Below are 20,020 nucleotides of genomic sequence, written 5' to 3' on the forward strand. Positions count from 1 at the left end.
GTAGTGGAAAACTTGGTGATAAAAATCCAGGAGTTTATATTTGTGCCTGTGGAGAGGCATATAAGTTCCATGTATTGGAGCAAAAAGGACTCTTAAAACCCATTTTGTCCATCACCGCCCCCAACCATTGTCATGAAACGTTATTGAAAGCCTTTTCCTCCTCAATTGTCAGGAGTGCCGAAAAGGGGTGATTTGTTGGTTTAATTTCATCAAGGACTGTCATAATTTTCCGTATATTTGTGATTGCAGCTCTGCCCTTCACAAATCCAGATTGCAAATGAGAAATCACCTGTGGCATTATGTTGGCTAGGCGGTTCGCCATAATTTCTTTACCAGGTTTCGGGAGTAATTTAATATGAGCTGTACTCGTCTCTGGTGGCATAGGCTTCTTCTACATATATCTATTAAATAACTTCTCTAGTAATGGGGACATCAGGTCTTTTAGAATTTGGAAAAACTCTCCTGTGTACCCGTCTGGTCCCGGGACTTTTTTATTGTTTTAAGATGGTTTCTTTTATTTCTATCTGTGATATGGGGGAATTTAAAAGAGCGCACTACTCTTCAAACAGAGTGGGCAGTGCTATGTCGGTCAGGATATCGGCTGGAGTATCTGAAGGTCTTGAGTGTTGTGTGTATAATTTCGAGTAGAATTCAAAGAAAATATCTGTTACCATGCGGCGGTTGCTGGTCCTCCTGGGGCGGCAGTGTGCAGGATCCCGCGGTCGGGGTGTGTCCCCCCGGCTTGTTGTACGGCGGCTGGGGTCGCGGGTGCCTGGCCGGCATGGGCAGCGTGGTGCTCTGTCACGTGGCCGCACTGACCACACCTCTCTCTGCCCCTGGGCGAAGGCTTTTGTTTAAAGGTCGGGCAGAGACTTGCAATCACTGCCAGTTATTGGTTTCCCTCAGTGTGCTAGCTAGTCTGCCTCTGTTGGTCTCCTGCTTCTGTCAGCTTGTCTGCTATACTTTGCTATTACCTGCCAGGTTTTTCCATCTGCCTCAGTTCTGCTTAGTATTATTCGTGTTGGTTATTTACATCTGCCTTTTCTGTTGGTATTCTACCCTTTCCATCCAGGTACGCCAGCGTCCCTTTTCAGTCCCTAGTGAAAGTTGGGACCGCCGCCCAGTTGCCCGCCTGAGGTTAGCCAGGAGTGGCGGCAAGCAGGCAGGGACAGGGGTTGCGGGTGAGATCTAGTGCACCCGGGCTGGCGTATCAAGGGTAGTATACCGTAACAGTATCATTTTATTTTTTTTTGGGTGTGAGTGTAATTTGCTTAATTAGTCTTTCAAACCTGATATATTCGATGCATCGAACGGTCCTCTTGCCAAATTGGCCAACAGTTATCCTGTCTTATTCCCAAATTTGAATAACCGAGCCTCTTTACGCGAATATGAATAACTGTTCTCGTTTTTGTAGCCATATTACATGCAGTTCATTAATCTTTACCCATTTCCGTTTGCTATACAGACTTGGCCCTGATTGAAATACAGTATATGCCTCGCGCAAGAGTGCACTAAAATGATCTATATTGTCCTTGATGTTCCTTTTCAGTGAGACTGCATACGAGATCAGCCTTCCCTAAGGACCGCTTTAGCTGTGTTCCATAATAATTGAGGAATATCAGAGTGCGTCTCATTATCTGATATAAATTCTAACCACCAGCCCCCCAACAATGATTCGTGTAATGACAGTATCACTGGGGCGGGGTCTGAGATCACTAAATCCGCAATGTCGGTTTTAGTAACTCTAGAGAGCAGGTTAGCAGATACAAGAATATAGTCGATTCTGGACCAGGAATCGTTTGCATGGGAGAAATGTGTGTATTCTCATCCCTCCAAATTAAATTCTTGCCATATATCCTTAAATTGCTGAGCTTTGTTAAAATTTTGAAAGGTGCTGTCGTGGCATCTAGGAGTGTTTGACTACGGCGGTCCTCTATTACATTTAGTACTGAATTTAAAATTGCCTCCTACCAGTTTAAGAGCACCCGTGTCTGTTAACCGCTTTTTTTTAAATCTACCGTGTTTCCCTATGGAGCCTCCTTTTTATCATACCGCAAAACACAAACTAAGCGATGCATTTTTAACATTAGAAAGTCCTCTTGACTTTCGCATTAAAAAATCGCAATAAAAAACACAAGAGAAAATTTCAGGTGGCAGTGATGTTTTGCAAGAAAAAAATCTCTGACGCTCAACAATCGCGGGAAAAAGGTAACGATTTTGCTGCGATTTTTCACAAGGCAATATCACGGTCACCAGTGTGCTGGAGCCCTAAGAATGGGACAAGCATTTTTCTCCTATTTGTCGGGCAGTCAAAAATTCAGACACCGACTTGAAAGAGCAAAGAAGCCCAGAAATGCTGTAAATGGACAACCGTGAGCCTCTCCCACATTGATCTGTATTGGAATGACTATCCCTAAGCCTCTCCCAAATGAATCTGTGTTTGACCAGCTAATACCACATCCTCACTGACATAACACTCACTTGCCAAGGACAAAAAGTGTGTTACATAGTGTCATGTACTGAAAAACTTTTAAAACAGAGTAACTAGAAAAAAAACGACATTCCACCATCTTCCGGTTCGTTTCTACAGACCACAACCTGCAACAAAAGTGACACGATTACTTTATAATACCAAACTTATATTGACTTTTTTTTTTTTTTTACTGTACTATTTTCATTTTTTTTCAGACATTTAATTTTTTTAAATTATTTACTGCCGCCATCTTCTGCACGCAATAACTTGTTTGATTTTTCCGTCCACTAAGTTGTTCAAGGGCCCATTTTTTGCAGGATGTCCTGTAGTTTGCATTGGTACCATTTTGGAATACATATGACTTTTTGATCACTTTTTATTGCATTTTTTTTTCTGGGAGGCAGAAAAAAACAAAGTGCATTTCTGCAGTTCTTTATTTTTTTTTCGGACGACGTTCACTGTGAGGGGTAAATACTGCATTTCACAGATATATCAGATTTTTATGGACGCAGTGATACCAAATATGTATTTTCTTTCATTATTTAGATTCTTTTATTATAAACTAGCGTACCCGTCGCGCGTTGCTGCGAAGACAGACATACATACATACATTCGTTTTTATATATCTAGATGACGGCAGCAGCGACCACTGCGGTTTTGTAGGCCGCTGCTTCCCCCTTGCAGGCTGAATAAAATAGCCGTTGTGTGGAACATCCAATTTATCCGGCTGCTGTGGCTTCTTGGGAAGATAGCCTAGTACATGTTTGCCCACTTCCAACTCCAATGGAGACTGACTGTAAATGGCTGGCGTGCTCTAGTATTTATGGTTTCAAGCTGTACGTGTCATTGCATACAGTCTATCTATCTATCTATCTATCTATCTATCTATCTATCTATCTATCTGGGTTATTGCATACAGTCTATCTATCTATCTATCTATGACATCAGGAAATGAGAGAATTAGATTCCGTACGTAAAATTTAAACGCTAATTCTTTGGCGCTTTGAATTGAATAATCGAGTTGGGACCCATTAACTTTTCCTATTTATGACATAATCAATGCTCGTGCCAAATTTCAAGTTTCTATGACATTGGGAAGTGAGAGAATTAAATTCCGTACATAAAATTTGGACGCTAATTCTTTTGCGCTTAGAATTGAATAATCGAGTTGGGATGAGACATAAGGCCTTGCCCATAAGCATTCCCCAACCTCCAAGAACTGAACCTACCTACCTGAATGAGATTTTGTAGGCCGCTGCTTCCCCCTTGCAGGCTGAATAAAATAGCCGTTGGGTGGAACATACAATTTATCCGGCTGCTGTGGCTTCTTAGGAAGATATCCTAGTACTTGTTTACCCACTTCCAACTCCAATGGTAATTGGCTGGCGTGCTCTAGTGGTTCCAAGCTGTACGTGTCATAATAGAGCCTTAATGACATCACAATGCAGCTTATGAGAACATGTTGGGGCATGCTCGCGCGTTGCTGCGAAGACAGACATACATACATACTACGTTTTTATCTAGATGACGGCAGCAGCGACCACTGAGGTTTACCGCTGGGGTATGTCACTCTTATTACTAACTAGCGTACCCGTCGCGCGTTGCTGCGAAGACAGACATACATACATACATTCGTTTTTATATATCTAGATGACGGCAGCAGCGACCACTGAGGTTTTGTAGGCCGCTGCTTCCCCCTTGCAGGCTGAATAAAATAGCCGTTGTGTGGAACATCCAATTTATCCGGCTGCTGTGGCTTCTTGGGAAGATAGCCTAGTACATGTTTGCCCACTTCCAACTCCAATGGAGACTGACTGTAAATGGCTGGCGTGCTCTAGTATTTATAGTTTCAAGCTGTACGTGTCATTGCATACAGTCTATCTATCTATCTATCTATCTATCTATCTATCTATCTATCTATCTATCTATCTATCTATCTATCTATCTGGGTTATTGCATACAGTCTATCTATCTATCTATCTATCTATGACATCAGGAAATGAGAGAATTAGATTCCGTACGTAAAATTTGAACGCTAATTCTTTGGCGCTTTGAATTGAATAATCGAGTTGGGACCCATTAACTTTTCCTATTTATGACATAATCAATGCTCGTGCCAAATTTTAAGTTTCTATGACATTGGGAAGTGAGAGAATTAAGTTGGGATGAGACATAAGGCCTTGCCCATAAGCATTCCCCAACCTCCAAGAACTGAACCTACCTACCTGAATGAGATTTTGTAGGCTGCTGCTTCCCCCTTGCGGGCTGAATAAAATAGCCGTTGGGTGGAACATACAATTTATCCGGCTGCTGTGGCTTCTTAGGAAGATATCCTAGTACTTGTTTACCCACTTCCAACTCCAATGGTAATTGGCTGGCGTGCTCTAGTGGTTCCAAGCTGTACGTGTCATAATAGAGCCTTAATGACATCACAATGCAGCTTTATAGAACATGTTGGGGCATGTTCAAGGGCGTCCGATGTTGATGACATCAGTGATGACATCACAATAGCAGGTGGCTTACTTATTCGATCTACGTGGGGGGGGGCGTAACTTTCGACGACGCTCGCGCGCCATTTGTCGTAGGATATTTGTACTATGCCTATAATCTTCCCAGGAGTGTACTTAACAACTTCCCAAAGTTTCATGGCGATCGAATGAATGGTGTAGTAGCGCATAAAGGACAAACAGACACGCACGCACGCAGACAGACATACATTCAATTTTATATATATAGACTAGCGTACCCGTCTCGCGTTGCTGCGAAGACAGACAGACATACATACATTCGTTTTTATATATCTAGATGACGGCAGCAGCGACCACTGAGGTTTTGTAGGCCGCTGCTTCCCCCTTGCAGGCTGAATAAAATAGCCGTTGTGTGGAACATCCAATTTATCCGGCTGCTGTGGCTTCTTGGGAAGATAGCCTAGTACATGTTTGCCCACTTCCAACTCCAATGGAGACTGACTGTAAATGGCTGGCGTGCTCTAGTATTTATGGTTTCAAGCGGTACGTGTCATTGCATACAGTCTATCTATCTATCTATCTATCTATCTATCTGGGTTATTGCATACAGTCTATCTATCTATCTATCTATCTATCTATCTATCTATCTATCTATCTATCTGGGTTATTGCATACAGTCTATCTATCTATCTATCTATGTAGGTTATTGCATACAGTCTATCTATCTATCTATCTATGACATCAGGAAATGAGAGAATTAGATTCCGTACGTAAAATTTGAACGCTAATTCTTTGGCGCTTTGAATTGAATAATCGAGTTGGGACCCATTAACTTTTCCTATTTATGACATAATCAATGCTCGAGCCAAATTTCAAGTTTCTATGACATTGGAAAATGAGAGAATTAAATTCCGTACATAAAATTTGGACGCTAATTCTTTTGCGCTTAGAATTGAATAATCGAGTTGGGATGAGACATAAGGCCTTGCCCATAAGCATTCCCCAACCTCCAAGAACTGAACCTACCTACCTGAATGAGATTTTGTAGGCCGCTGCTTCCCCCTTGCGGGCTGAATAAAATAGCCGTTGGGTGGAACATACAATTTATCCGGCTGCTGTGGCTTCTTAGGAAGATATCCTAGTACTTGTTTACCCACTTCCAACTCCAATGGTAATTGGCTGGCGTGCTCTACTGGTTCCAAGCTGTACGTGTCATAATAGAGCCTTAATGACATCACAATGCAGCTTTAGAGAACATGTTGGGGCATGTTCGCGCGTTGCTGCGAAGACAGACATACATACATACTACGTTTTTATATATCTAGATGACGGCAGCAGCGACCACTGAGGTTTACCGCTGGGGTATGTCACTCTTATTACTAATGGGGGGAGTGTCACTATTATTACTGCTGTGGGATGTCACTATTATCGCTGGGGTGAAGGTGTCACTATTACCGCTGGGGTATGTGTACATGTGGCAGAAATGGGCAGGGCTCTTTCAGAATAGACCGGGTGCAGATTTTGACTGCTTTTTAGACGCGGAAATGCTGCAGAATTTTCCACAGAAATCTCCGCTGAGCACATTCTGCAGTATTTCCGCGTCCAAAAAGCAGTCAGAATCTGCACCCGGTCTATTCTGAAACAGCCTTGTCCTTTTTAGAACGACGGGGGTAAAATCATACGTTGTGATAAGCCCCGCCCCCTGACGTGTTGGCACTTTGCGATACATAAGTGGGTTTTGGGTTGTAGTTTGGGCACTCGGTCCCTAAAAGGTTCGCCATCACTGGCCTAGTACATGTTTGCCCACTTCCAACTTCAATGGAGACTGACTGTAAATGGCTGGCGTGCTTTAGTATTTATGGTTTCAAGCTGTACGTGTCATTGCATACAGTCTATCTATCTATCTATCTATCAGGGTTATTGCATACAGTCTATCTATCTATCTATCTATCTATCTATCTATGACATCAGGAAATGAGAGAATTAGATTTTGTAGGCCGCTGCTTCCCCCTTGCGGGCTGAATAAAATAGCCGTTGGGTGGAACATACAATTTATCCGGCTGCTGTGGCTTCTTAGAAAGATATCCTAGTACTTGTTTACCCACTTCCAACTCCAATGGTAATTGGCTGGCGTGCTCTAGTGGTTCCAAGCTGTACGTGTCATAATAGAGCCTTAATGACATCACAATGCAGCTTTATAGAACATGTTGGGGCATGTTCAAGGGCGTCCGATGTTGATGACATCAGTGATGACATCACAATAGCAGGTGGCTTACTTATTCGATCTACGTGGGGGGGGGCGTAACTTTCGACGACGCTCGCGCGCCATTTATCGTAGGATATTTGTACTATGCCTATAATCTTCCCAGGAGTGTACTCAACAACTTCCCAAAGTTTTATGGCGATCGGATGATTGGTGTAGTAGCGCATAAAGGACAAACACGCACGCAGACACGCACGCACGCAGACAGACATACGTTCAATTTTATATATATAGATGGGGGGAGTGTCACTATTATTACTGCTGTGGGATGTCACTATTATCGCTGGGGTGAAGGTGTCACTATTACCGCTGGGGTATGTGTACATGTGGCAGAAATGGGCAGGGCTCTTTCAGAATAGACCGGGTGCAGATTTTGACTGCTTTTTAGATGCGGAAATGCTGGAGAATTTTCCACAGAAATCTCCGCTGAGGACATTCTGCAGTATTTCAGCATCCAAAAGCAGTCAGAATCTGCACCCGGTCTATTCTGAAACAGCCTTGTCCTTTTTAGAACGACGGGGGTAAAATCATACGTTGTGATAAGCCCCGCCCCCTGACGTGTTGGCACTTTGCGATACATAAGTGGGTTTTGGGTTGTAGTTTGGGCACTCGGTCCCTAAAAGGTTCGCCATCACTGGCCTAGTACATGTTTGCCCACTTCCAACTCCAATGGAGACTGACTGTAAATGGCTGGCATGCTCTAGTATTTATGGTTTCAAGCTGTACGTGTCATTGCATACAGTCTATCTATCTATCTATCTATCTATCTATCTATCTATCTATCTATCTATCAGGGTTATTGCATACAGTCTATCTATCTATCTATCTATGACATCAGGAAATGAGAGAATTAGATTTTGTAGGCCGCTGCTTCCCCCTTGCGGGCTGAATAAAATAGCCGTTGGGTGGAACATACAATTTATCCGGCTGCTGTGGCTTCTTAGGAAGATATCCTAGTACATGTTTGCCCACTTCCAACTCCAATGGTAATTGGCTGGCGTGCTCTAGTGGTTCCAAGCTGTACGTGTCATAATAGAGCCTTAATGACATCACAATGCAGCTTTATAGAACATGTTGGGGCATGTTCAAGGGCGTCCGATGTTGATGACATCAGTGATGACATCACAATAGCAGGTGGCTTACTTATTCGATCTACGTGAGGGGGGGCGTAACTTTCGACGACGCTCGCGAGCCATTTATCGTAGGATATTTGTACTATGCCTATAATCTTCCCAGGAGTGTACTTAACAACTTCCCAAAGTTTCATGGCGATCGGATGAATGGTGTAGTAGCGCATAAAGGACAAACAGACACGCACGCAGACACGCACGCAGACAGACATACATTCAATTTTATATATATAGATATGGCAGAGGGGTTTTTTATTCTTTTTTTAAATAGTAAAACTTTACTAATCTTATTTTTCCTTTTTTTCTTAGCCCCTTAGCTTTATTTGCTCCTGAAGTATGATGTAATGCCTGGGTGGTCACTGCTGGCACCAGATCTTCTGTATATTATTTCCATCTCTTCTTAATATCCTGCTAGTCACTGATTTCATTTAATGGTCCTTGATGGCTGCTTGGCGGGCGTTGAAAGGCTTCTTCATCAGTTTCACAATGGCAAATAATTCCCTGATGTGACCCTTCTTATATATTATATCTTATATATTCAAGGAAGTTGTTCTTGTCTTTAGTGGCTTCTCTTTGGAAGCTCTACCTCTGTTTCTTTGTTTTAGTCCAAGGCTTTTGACTGCATTGAACATAATAAACTTTGGAAAGTGCTGAGGAAGGTAGGAGTACCAGCACACCTGATCACATTGATCAGATCCTCTACAGCAATCAAGAAGCCACAGTGAGAACCAACTATGGGGACGCAGAATGGTTCAAGATCAAAAAGGGCACAGGACAAGGATGCATCCTCTCTCCTTTTCTTTTCAACCTCTATGCTGATGTGATCATGAGGTGGCTGGACTTAAATGATCAGGGTATTGGGTTGAAAATATGACCCTTGTAGCTGAGACACTGCTCCTGAAGCTAAAAGAAGAAAGTGAGCAGATGGGACTTCACCTGAACATTAACAAGACAAATATCATGGCCACTGCCAACAAGGAAGTCCATATAAAGATGAACAACAAGGAAATCAAAGCAGGAAATAGTTTTGTATTTCTTAGTTCCCTTATTGACCATAGACGTAGTTCGACAGGTGAGCTTAAGCATCGATTAGCATTGGGGTGTACGACCATGGTGAGTATGGACACAATATGGAAGTGAAATGATATCTCAGTCACTATCAAACTAAGGTAAATCCCAGCCATGGTCTTCCTGATTGCAACATATGGCTGTGACACGTAGACATTAGGGATAATAGACAAAAGAAAAATTAACATACTTGAGCTATAGTGTTGGAGAAAATGTCTATGGATCCTTTAGACAGCTCGGGTCACCAACAAAGCTCTCCTGGACATATTAAACCAACGGTGTCCCTAGAAGATCATGAGACTGACTTACTTTGGATATGTGATTAGGACGAATTCACGGCGAACTCGCCTGAAAAAGAAGTGCTACTTGGAATGGTCAGTAGTAAAAGGAAGCGTGGAAGACAAAAGACATGTTTGCTGGACACCATCAAGGACATGGAAATGGACATCAGGCAATGGATGCAGCTGCAGAAAATAAAGAAGCATATCAGTGATTGACAAAGTGCTTAAATACCTCCAAGCTCTTATGTATGTGTCCAATTTAATTTTAACACTATTTATATGCAAGAGGCCCTGGAAGACTCATTGGGCAAAACTCTCACTTTGCCTGAGGTGAGAACCTAAGACAATTCCCTTGAACCTCTGAATAACTCAGGGTGATAATCCTAGTTCATTCCATAAAGAGATACACCTTCACATGGATAGCCTCAGTAGCCAATTAGAAATTTTATTATTCGGGCTTCCTCAAGGACCCCAATCATGTATCAAAATTGAGAACCAAGACCCTCTATGGTCAAGACACCAGAAAGCTAATGGTTAGTATTTGCTCTCAATAACCAGCATCATTGAGTTCCGCTTGTCTCAATCAACCTCACACTCATATGTCTAAAACATTAAAATAGCAGCACATAAAGAAATAAAAGATCTCGCTTTCCAGTAAGAGATTCCGCCTCCTGAGGACACACTGAACACAGCTTTGGGCAGATAGAGATAAAGCTAGAGAAATGTCTGTGGGAACCTCCAAGGAATGTCAGAGTAGTTAGAACATAACCCTCTGGGACAAGAGGTTTCCTTTTGGACATTCTATAGACAGATAACTCAATAACAAACCAAGATAAGTTCACACAGACATATGTTGAGGTTACGTAAGAACTCCTTACTAAATCTTCTCACCACTAAGAGCGAACTAGGAAGAAATTGAAAGGGAACTCCTAGCATCATGGCACTCAGAATGTGAGTGCCAAATGCCTGGAGTAGGATGCCTGGACCAGATTCATGAAATTTGACTTGCAGATGAGCTCGAAGTCACAGAGCTCATCTGCAAGTCAGCATACAGAGTGATGGCTATCAGTCTGCTTGATGTAGGTGGGGAAAAGCCAGGACGGCTCACCTCCATGACTCATGATTCTGTCCATGAACTTCGTGGCAGAATCCCTTTAAGGAGCAATTGTAGCCTAAAAAGTGCATCCACTTTGATGTGACTCTGATAACTACTGCTGTCAGGTCATTTTTGGTCATTGTGATAATTAATGATCTTTTTTTTTAGTCAAGTAAAACATTTCACACAACTGTCTGCTGACTGTTACAATATCTGTCTCATAGATTTTGTATCAGGATGAAGATCTGACCGATATTAATACTACAGAGACAAATGTGAGGGGCGATCAGCAGTGTAAAGAGGAGATTCCTACAGGTAACCACACAGGTGAGTTGTAACCATTAAATACAGCAGAGGAGAGCTGACTATTTCTCCATGTAACATGGGATGGAGCATGCCTTTAAGGCTAATAAGGGCCTGCAACCACCAATCTGGGGGTAAATTTGAATGAAAAAGGGTGTTGCCTTTAAGGGTAAAAAGTGAGGAGAGTGGGAGGGGTGACAGATTCTGCAGGAGGGCCCCAGTACATGCAGTCTGAGGAGAATCTAATGCTCCTCTATGTGTATACATATTTAATTCCTCATATTTAATTCCATGACTTCATAAAATCTACTGTGCGAACAGGTAAACGCCAAGTTGACTCGAGTGAAGCCGGGTATATCAGCTAGTCACAAATATGTATTCAGTCTCTGGTTATTTCCTGTGGATGGTTCCAGCAGGGGAAACCCACCAGAGAGATGTTCCAGCCCTATATATTCTCAGGACTGTCAAATAGAAAATGTCCCGGAGAACCAGCAGGTAGATGACGCTGATGTCTCACCAGAATCTGACCATAAAGTGATGGAACTTGTGTGAAAATCTGATTGATATTAAGGTTAAGGTTAAAGACAAAGCAGAAAATACATATAATGGCTGATCAGCAGTGTAAGGAGGGAAGACGTCATTGAAGGTGACCTAGAGCCCATCACCTGCTCATCACATGCAGATAATCTATTCTGTGTGTTTCCTACAGATGGACTAATGGAAGGAAACCCATCAGAGGATTGTCCCAGCAGTCTATATTCCCAGAACAGTCCAGAAGAAAAGCCAAGTGTCCCAGAGAACCATCAGGTAGATGAAGCTGAGATTTCTTCAAATCCTCTATAGATGGTAATGCAGCTGTTTCATGAAGTTATAAAAATCTTCTTCCAAGATGGCCGCCGTCATTTCCCAAGGTGCACCGCTGGTCTTCTCCCATGGTGCACTGTGGGTCTTCTCCCATGGTGCACCGTGGATGTTCTTCTTCAGTCTGAGCTCCACTGCCGATTACAGCCACCTCATTGGCTGATCGGCACCACGTGACGGGGCGGAGCTACGCGATGATGCTGAGAAGGGGGAGAAGCCAGGACGCAGCTCGTGAGCCTGGACCCTCCAGAAGAGGATTCTTCTCTGTGCAAGCACGACTGTTGCGGCAACCAGAGGAGAAGTTTGCTGGTGGCCATGGAGACGGGGACGCCAGCATCGGAGGGGGTAAGTATATAACTTCTGTATGGCTAATATTTAATGCACGATGTATATTACAAAGTGCATTAATATGGCCATACAGAAGTGCTGAACCCCACTTGCTTCTGCGGGACAACCCCTTTAAGTTAGTTATTGTAAGAGTTGCAATCAAAATGATTCAACCCACATTGCAGATTAGGTACATTTTCCAAATTTAGAAAGCTTTTTGTTTGCTTTTTGCAATCAAACAAGAGGAATGTAAATTGCTCAACACAACTAAAATAACAAGTGGTCTCTGACTTCTCCACAAAATGCCAGACATTTGGATCAGGTGTGCTTGAGATAAAATAGATCAGATACCTGGACTGGCAAGAGCTTTGCTGACTGTGATGTTTGATTACATGTTAGAAATACAGATAAGTGAAAAGACTGGTCTAAAAAGGTAAAAGAAACAATCATTGCCTTGTTCAAACAAGGAAAGGGGTGCGAAAGATACAAAAGTATTGAATGTTCCTAGAGATATAGCTGAATACAGTTCACAAGCTCAAAGTTGCAGGAACACTGGTTACACTATCTAGACATAGCAGAAAGAGTCGCCACTAGATACTGGAGGAGGCGGTTGGTCAAAAACCCTTCACTGGCTGCAAAAGGCCTGCAGCAAGATCTGGTGGCAGCAGCACTGGGGTTCTCATTTATATAGTAAGATACATACTAAAAGCTGGACTCCAACACGTCCACCTCTACAGACCCAAAAGCATTCAACTTTCATGAGACTTTCAAGAAAATAGAGTATAACAATACCAAATACATCTAATAATAGTATTTTTGGCTGAAAAAAACACAGTTGTTTATTCAGTTGGGTCTATGACACCAAATGTTGATCCAGAGAAAGACAAAAAAAAAACCCTCAATGAGTTATAAGCTAATTTTCCTCATTTTAGGGCAAAATTTTCTGGCAATCAGAACAATTCCAAAATCACCAACACTTCTGAAGTAATCGGAAATTAAATATGTAATATTATTAGACTCCAAGTTCATCTAGTACTCTTAGTGAGTTCTCCATTACCACATCCTCCGGCAGAGAGTTCCATAGTATCACTGCTCTTACAGTAAAAAAATAAGCCCTTCTATGTTGGTGTAGAAACCTTCTTACCTCTAGATGTAGTGGGCATCCCCTTGTTACAGTCCTGGGTATAAATAGATGATTGGAGAGATCTCTGTATTGTCTCCTGATATATTTATAAATAGTAATTTATCAGGGCTCGAACCCACGACCAAAAGAAGGGTATTGGTATACAATGGGAGATTGAGGGGCTACAGAGGCAGATCTTGAAGATGTGCAACTCTGCGCCAGAAGTCCGCATGCTGCTGCCAGGTGACCGTCGCTAATATTAGGGTTTCTTAAATCAATGCTGCTTACCAGTTACCGGAAAAAGGTATTCTTTATTATTAACCTCCTCACTGACGAGGAGCTTGACTGGGCCTTGCTATACATAGAGACTGTCAGCAAACTCCTCAACAGGCTCAACACTTTCATGCCCACTATGGGTCAAATCTTCGATGATCCAAACCGTTGTGCCATGGCTGATGGGAGGTTGCATGGCCCACGACAAGGGCAAACCTTCTATTGCAGAATATACGGCAGAATTCCATAGCTGGAAAAATGACACAACATGGAATCCTGCTGCATAGCAGAATGATTTTCGCCGGGGTTTATCTGAGTGGGTAAAAGATGAACTTACCAAAGTGGAGACTCCTGATAATCTGGAAGACTTTATCCAGTTATGCATTCAGATTGACCAGATACTTTTTGAGCAGTGAAGGGAGAGATTGCGGTTTGCGGACACCAGCACCCAGAACTCTGTCAGTCAACCCACACTTAGTCCCCACCAAAGGACTGAAGCCACCCAAACCTATTCAGGTAGATGTCATCCGCAGACCTCTCTCTATCACAGAAAAAGAAAGGCGCTGGGCTGAAAAATCTGTGCATCTATTGTGGGAGCTTGGGACATTATGGCCTAAACTGTCGAAGCAAGCCCCAAAGGACTCTTGCTTTGCCCCATGCCAAGTCAATGGTCAATCCAGCCATCATGAAACAAGGGGATGCTATCCAAAACACCTTTGTACTAGTAATTCAGCATGATATGTTAACCCTTCCCCCACTCCACCATTTTGTCCTTCCAGGTGATTAGAAGACTCAGTGCTCAGCAGTGTTGGATTCAGGAGCGGGTGGGGAAGTTCATTTACTTAACATTCGCTCGTGACAAGGACATTGCAACCTGACTCCAGTCCATACCGATCAATATAGAAACCGTGGGTGGGTCACCCTTGTCTTCAGGCCCATTCGCACAGGAAATAATTGAGCTGTAGCTCCACATGAACCCTGACCACCACGAGACAATCAGCTTCCAGCTCATCTCATCCCCCAAGTTTCCAGTGATTCTCGGGATCCCCTAGTTTTCTACTCCTAATCCCTCTTTCAACTGAGAAACCAGGACCATTGCCTTCCCTTCAGAAAACTGTAAGGAAAACTGCTGGTTTTGGGACAGATGGCACCATCTGCCCCTAAACCAGTGCAAGACCTCGAGGACAGTCAACAGGACCTAGATAAATTACCAGTTCACTACCATATGTTTAAGAATGTTTGCAGCGAGAAGAAGGCTGACTAGCTGCCACCTCACCGTCCATACGACTGTACTATTGAGCTGCTCCTTGGTTCTTCTATTTCATTTAAGCGTATCTTTAACCTCACAGAACCAGAGTTAGGGGCCCATCAGGAACATCTGGATGAGAATCTAGAAAAAGGCTTCATCCAGCCATCTTCCTCTCTGGCAGGAGCACCCATTTTCTTTGGTAAAAAGAAAGATTCAACTCTTTTTATACGTACATCGACTACCCGTAACTAAACAAGATAACCATTAAGAATCGCTACCTTCTCTCATTAATCCCAGAACTGTTGGAGAGCCTTTGGGCAGTCAAGCTCTTTACGAAACTGGACCTCAGAGGAGTATATAATCTGGTGCGGATTCGGCCCAGAGACAAATGGAAGACTGCCTTCAGGATAACATATGGACAATTTGAGTCCTTAGTGATGCCGTTCGGTCGTTGCAATGCTCCTGCTACCTTCCAGCCCTTTATCAACGGTGTGTTTCAAGACCTGTTGGATCAATTTGTAGTGGCATATCTCAACGACATCCTCATATTCTCTGACAATTTGGAGGAACATTGTGGACACGTTCAGGTGGTCTTGGAATAACCTCTACATCAAGTTAGAGAAATGTGAGTTCAGACAGACCCAAATTTAATTCCTGGGATACATTATCTCCCCAGAGGGCTTAACTATGGATCCCAGGAAGATGAAAGCCGTCCTGGATTGGCGTATTCCAAAGAATTTGAAGGAAGTACAGCACCTGATTGGTTTCGTAAATTTCTACCTAAAATTTATCAAGGACTTCTCAAAAGTCATCTCTCACATTACCTCCCTCACAAAGAAAGCATGCATGTTTTCCTGGTCCCCAGAGGCTCAAAATGCTTTTGAGAAACTAAAGACTGTATTTACTTCAGTACCAATACTGATCCACCCAAAACCCAGAGCTGTCTTTTGTCATGGAGGTGGACTCCTCACGACTTTGCGGTGGGAGCCATTTTGTCATAGTGAATGGGAGATAAGATGTAACTACATCCTTGCGCATTTCTAACCTACATGTTATCACCCGCAGAGATAAACTACAATGTTGGGAACAAGGAGCTTCTGGCCATCAAAGTGGTTTTCACCGAGTGGAGACACCTCTTCGAAGGAGACCATCACCCAGTGATGGTTCTTACTGACCATAAAAATTTAGAGTTCCTTTGCACTGCCAAGAGGTTGTCTGTGAGACAAGCATGATGGGCCTTGTTCTTCTCCAGGTATAATTTCATTGTGTTCTACCACCCTGGTTCCCGAAATGGCAAGGCAGGTATATTGTGCAGGATTTGTGTAGAGTCTGAAGAGAGAGCAAATGCGACACAATTCTGTCCCCAAGAAATTGGGGAGCATCTTACACTCTGAAGACCTAACAAAGATTTAGAGAGAATACAAAAAAGACCCATTCTTGAGTTGTGCTTCAAAGGATGGGAAGCTTTTCTTTACAGAAGGGCTTTGGTGGCGAGAACACCAACTGTATGTTCCCGAGGCTGGTCGACTCGAAGTCCTTAAATTAGTCCACGATTCCATGCTGGCCGGTCACCTGGTGGTCACAAAGACTTCAGAACTTCTACTTTGTTTCTTTTGGTGGCCTGACTGCAGGAGGGATGTGAAGAAGTATGTAATCTCTCTTGCAAGGTATGTGCTCGGAACAAGACGCCATGTGCTCACCTGCTGGGCTTTCTACAGTTCCATTCAGGCTATGGGGATCTATATCCATGGACTTTATAGTTGATCTGCCCCCCCTTAAAACGGATGACTACTGTCCTTGTGGTTGTGGACCAACTTACGAAGATGGCTCACTACAGCCCCATAGAAAAAAATCTCACTGCCAAACAGACCACGAAGTTGATGATCCAGAAAATTTTCTGACTACATGGAATTCCAGATGATGTGGTCTGTGACAGAGGGGTCCAGTACACCTCAAGGTTTTAAAGACAATTCTGCAGGGTCTGCATATTACCGTAAAACTCTCCTTTGCTTTTCATCCACAGATTAACGGCCAGACGAAAAAAACAAATCAGACTTTGGAGCAATATCTCTGGTGCATTATCTTCCATCTACAGGATGATTGGGTGGATTTATCAACAGCAGAGTTCAGCTACAACAATGCTCAACACCGTTCAACTGCCCAGAGCTCATTTTATTCCAACTATGGTACACATTCTGTCTTTATGCCTGGCCTCCCTATCAACACTCCAGTCCCAACGGTTAACTATAGACTGACGGCGTTAGCAGAAATGCAGAAGCAACTAAAAAAACCTAATAGGAAACCCAGAATAGCTTTAAGAAGGTGTCTGACCCTCATCGCCAAGCAGCTCCTACCTTCCAGGTTAGAGAAAAGGTGTGGTTAGCCTCCAAGAACCTTAAGGTGCAAGTGCCCTCTCCCAAACTTCAGGAAAGAAACTAGGGACCTTTCCCAATTGCAGAAAGGGTCAGCCGCAGCCTGAGGATTCATCCTGTGTTTCACGTTTCCCTACTAAAGCTATATCATCAGAATACTTTTGTGCGAAGACATCAACCACCTCCTCATGTGAAAGTTCAGGGCCAGGACGAGTTCATGGCAGAGAAGATTCTAGACTCCAGACTTCAGAGAGGTAAAATACAGTACCTTGTGACATGGCATGGGTATGGGCCAAAGGAGAGCTCCTGGCAGCCAGAGAAAAATGTGCATGCTCCGAGAGTCACACAGGAGTTTAACAGGAGATACCCTGGAACCTGGGATGTCCGGAGATCATCCTCAAGGAGGGGGGCTACTGTCAGGGCTCGAACCCACCTCTTGTTTTCCAGTCAGCAGCTCTCTCCGCTAGGTTTTCCAGGACATGAACAGTTCCCTCGCTGAAACCTAGCCTTTTTCTGTATTTCCCAGTTACCTAGTTTCTGCCTCCTGCTCCTGTTCCTGATTGCACTTCCTATATAAGCCTAGCCCTGCCATTCCTTCAGTGCGTCATTATTGTGCTCTACCACCTTGATCAAGGTACTCTTCCTCCTGCTCATCTGCAATTGTACCGATACCTCCTGCTGTTAATCTCTAGCTTCAATTTGACTAGGCTTCTGTCTCATCCCAATTGTACTGCATACCGATACGTCCTGCTACTGACCTGTGGCTTCCATTTGACTACACTTCCATGTCAACCCATTGTACTGCATTCCGTGACTTCTCGATAATGACTCCTGGCTTACTTGACTACTCTCCAGTGCCCAGCTCGGCTACTACACCTGGGCTTCAATCCAGCGCCTGAAAGACATTACAAATTAAGTAGTTCCTCAGCATTTTTTTTTTAAAACTAAATAACCACAATTTTAATAACCTCTCTGGGTACTGTAGTCCCCCCATTCCAGTTAATACTTTAGTTGCCCGCCTTTGAACCCACTCAAGCTCTGATATGTCCTTCTTGAGTACTGGTGATTAAAACTATCCACAATAGTTCATGTGTGGTGTAACCTGTATCTTGTAAAAAGGAAGAACAATGTTCTCGGCATGTTCCTCTAGACCTCTTTTGATGCCACCCATGTCTTTTTTGCCTTGGCAGCGGCTACCCGACACTGGTTGCTCCAATTAAGTTTACAGTCAAGTAAAATCCCCAAGTTCTTCTCCATTTTAGTGTTACCCACTAATTACCAATTTAGTCTGTAATGGTGACATGTATTTTCCTGCCCATTCAGATAATCATAACCGTTACACATGTGAGTCTTAATATTAGGAACAGTGTCAGTATAAAAACATAACTGAATTACATTTCAGATAACCAAGACTAGTAAACCAAGACATATAGGTTATAAATCCGGGATAATTGTCTCCATGGTAATCAGACAAGTGTATTTCTTTTATCTTTCATTTCTTATCTGTACTAAAAAACACACTTAATTTTGAAAACAAGTGTTTGTTATTCTGCGGTTACTTTGTTGTAAAGGGACGACCTTTATAAAATCCAGCAGTGTGAAGCACATTATGATCATGTAGAACCAAATACAGCTACACAATACAAACCTTTATAGAATGAAAGGGCTTCTGTCACCGGGTTCATGAGGTTTGGCTTGCAGCTGAGCTCTGGGTCACGGAGGTGGGCTGTGCTGGCTTTACCCCGCCCGCAGCATACAGTGATGGCTCTCTTCCTATACAAAAAAGGGGAGGGAGCCATCAGTCTGCAGGATGTGGGAGGGAAAAGCCAGCATGGCCCCCTCCGACTCAGAGCTCAACTCCAAGCCAAACTTCATGAACCGGTGACCGAATTCCTTTAGGGAGCAATTGTAGCCTAGAAAGGGCATCCACTTTGACATGACAAAACTACTGCTGTAAGGTCATTTTTTTAACTGTCTGCTGACTTGAACAATATTTGTCTCACAGCTTTTGTATCCGGATGAAGATCTGACCAATATTAATACTACAGAGACAAATGTGAGGGGCGATCAGCGGGGTAAAGAGGGGATTCCTACAGGTAACCGCCCAGGTGAGTAGTAACCACTAAATACAGCAGAGAGGAGTCACAGATTCTCCTCGGTCACATTCTTATCTCCCAGCTGTGAGTGAATGCGGTTTCTTAGAATCCCACTCCCTTACATTGTACTGTAGATTATACAATTCCGCAGTGTGTGATCTCACCGTAATACTCTTCCAGTTGCCATAAATGGGCACAATTGGGAAACAGATTCCGAGTAGTTTCATCCTAATATAACGTCTGAGCCGATTATAAGGGGGTTGGAGATAAAGTAACGGCTTACAGATGTGTTTTCTAATGGCTCCAAAGAGTTTGTTCAGAATCAGGAAGAGTCTAATGGCCGGACTGCCATCAGGGCAGGATAAATGGTTACAGAGGCCCCCGCTGACCGCTGGCTGCTGCCTGCCTGTCAATAAAGATGTCAATATGTCCTGAGCCAAGTCAGTGATCGCCAGCACTCTGCACACTAGCAGTAGGAATTATATCTCGGGGGGTTGGATCCCTTTAAGGAGCCCCCCAGTGGTCAATGACAGGTTACTCTGCTTCCTGCTGGCCATTCTGCTCATCACCTCCCACTAAAGACTCAAACCCCATCCCCCACCCGTCCCCTGGGGCTCTCATTAATCTCATTATATGG

At 43.4% G+C, this 20,020-nt stretch overlaps 1 pseudogene; it reads left to right on the top strand.

The window, feature by feature from the left end:
* The window catches only part of LOC136629218 (zinc finger protein 850-like), a 162,747-nt pseudogene that overhangs the window by 56,756 nt on the left and 85,971 nt on the right, over positions 1–20,020 (top strand).

The sequence above is a fragment of the Eleutherodactylus coqui genome, chromosome 5 (assembly GCF_035609145.1).
Source record: "Eleutherodactylus coqui strain aEleCoq1 chromosome 5, aEleCoq1.hap1, whole genome shotgun sequence".
NCBI classification, from domain to species: Eukaryota; Metazoa; Chordata; class Amphibia; order Anura; family Eleutherodactylidae; genus Eleutherodactylus; species Eleutherodactylus coqui.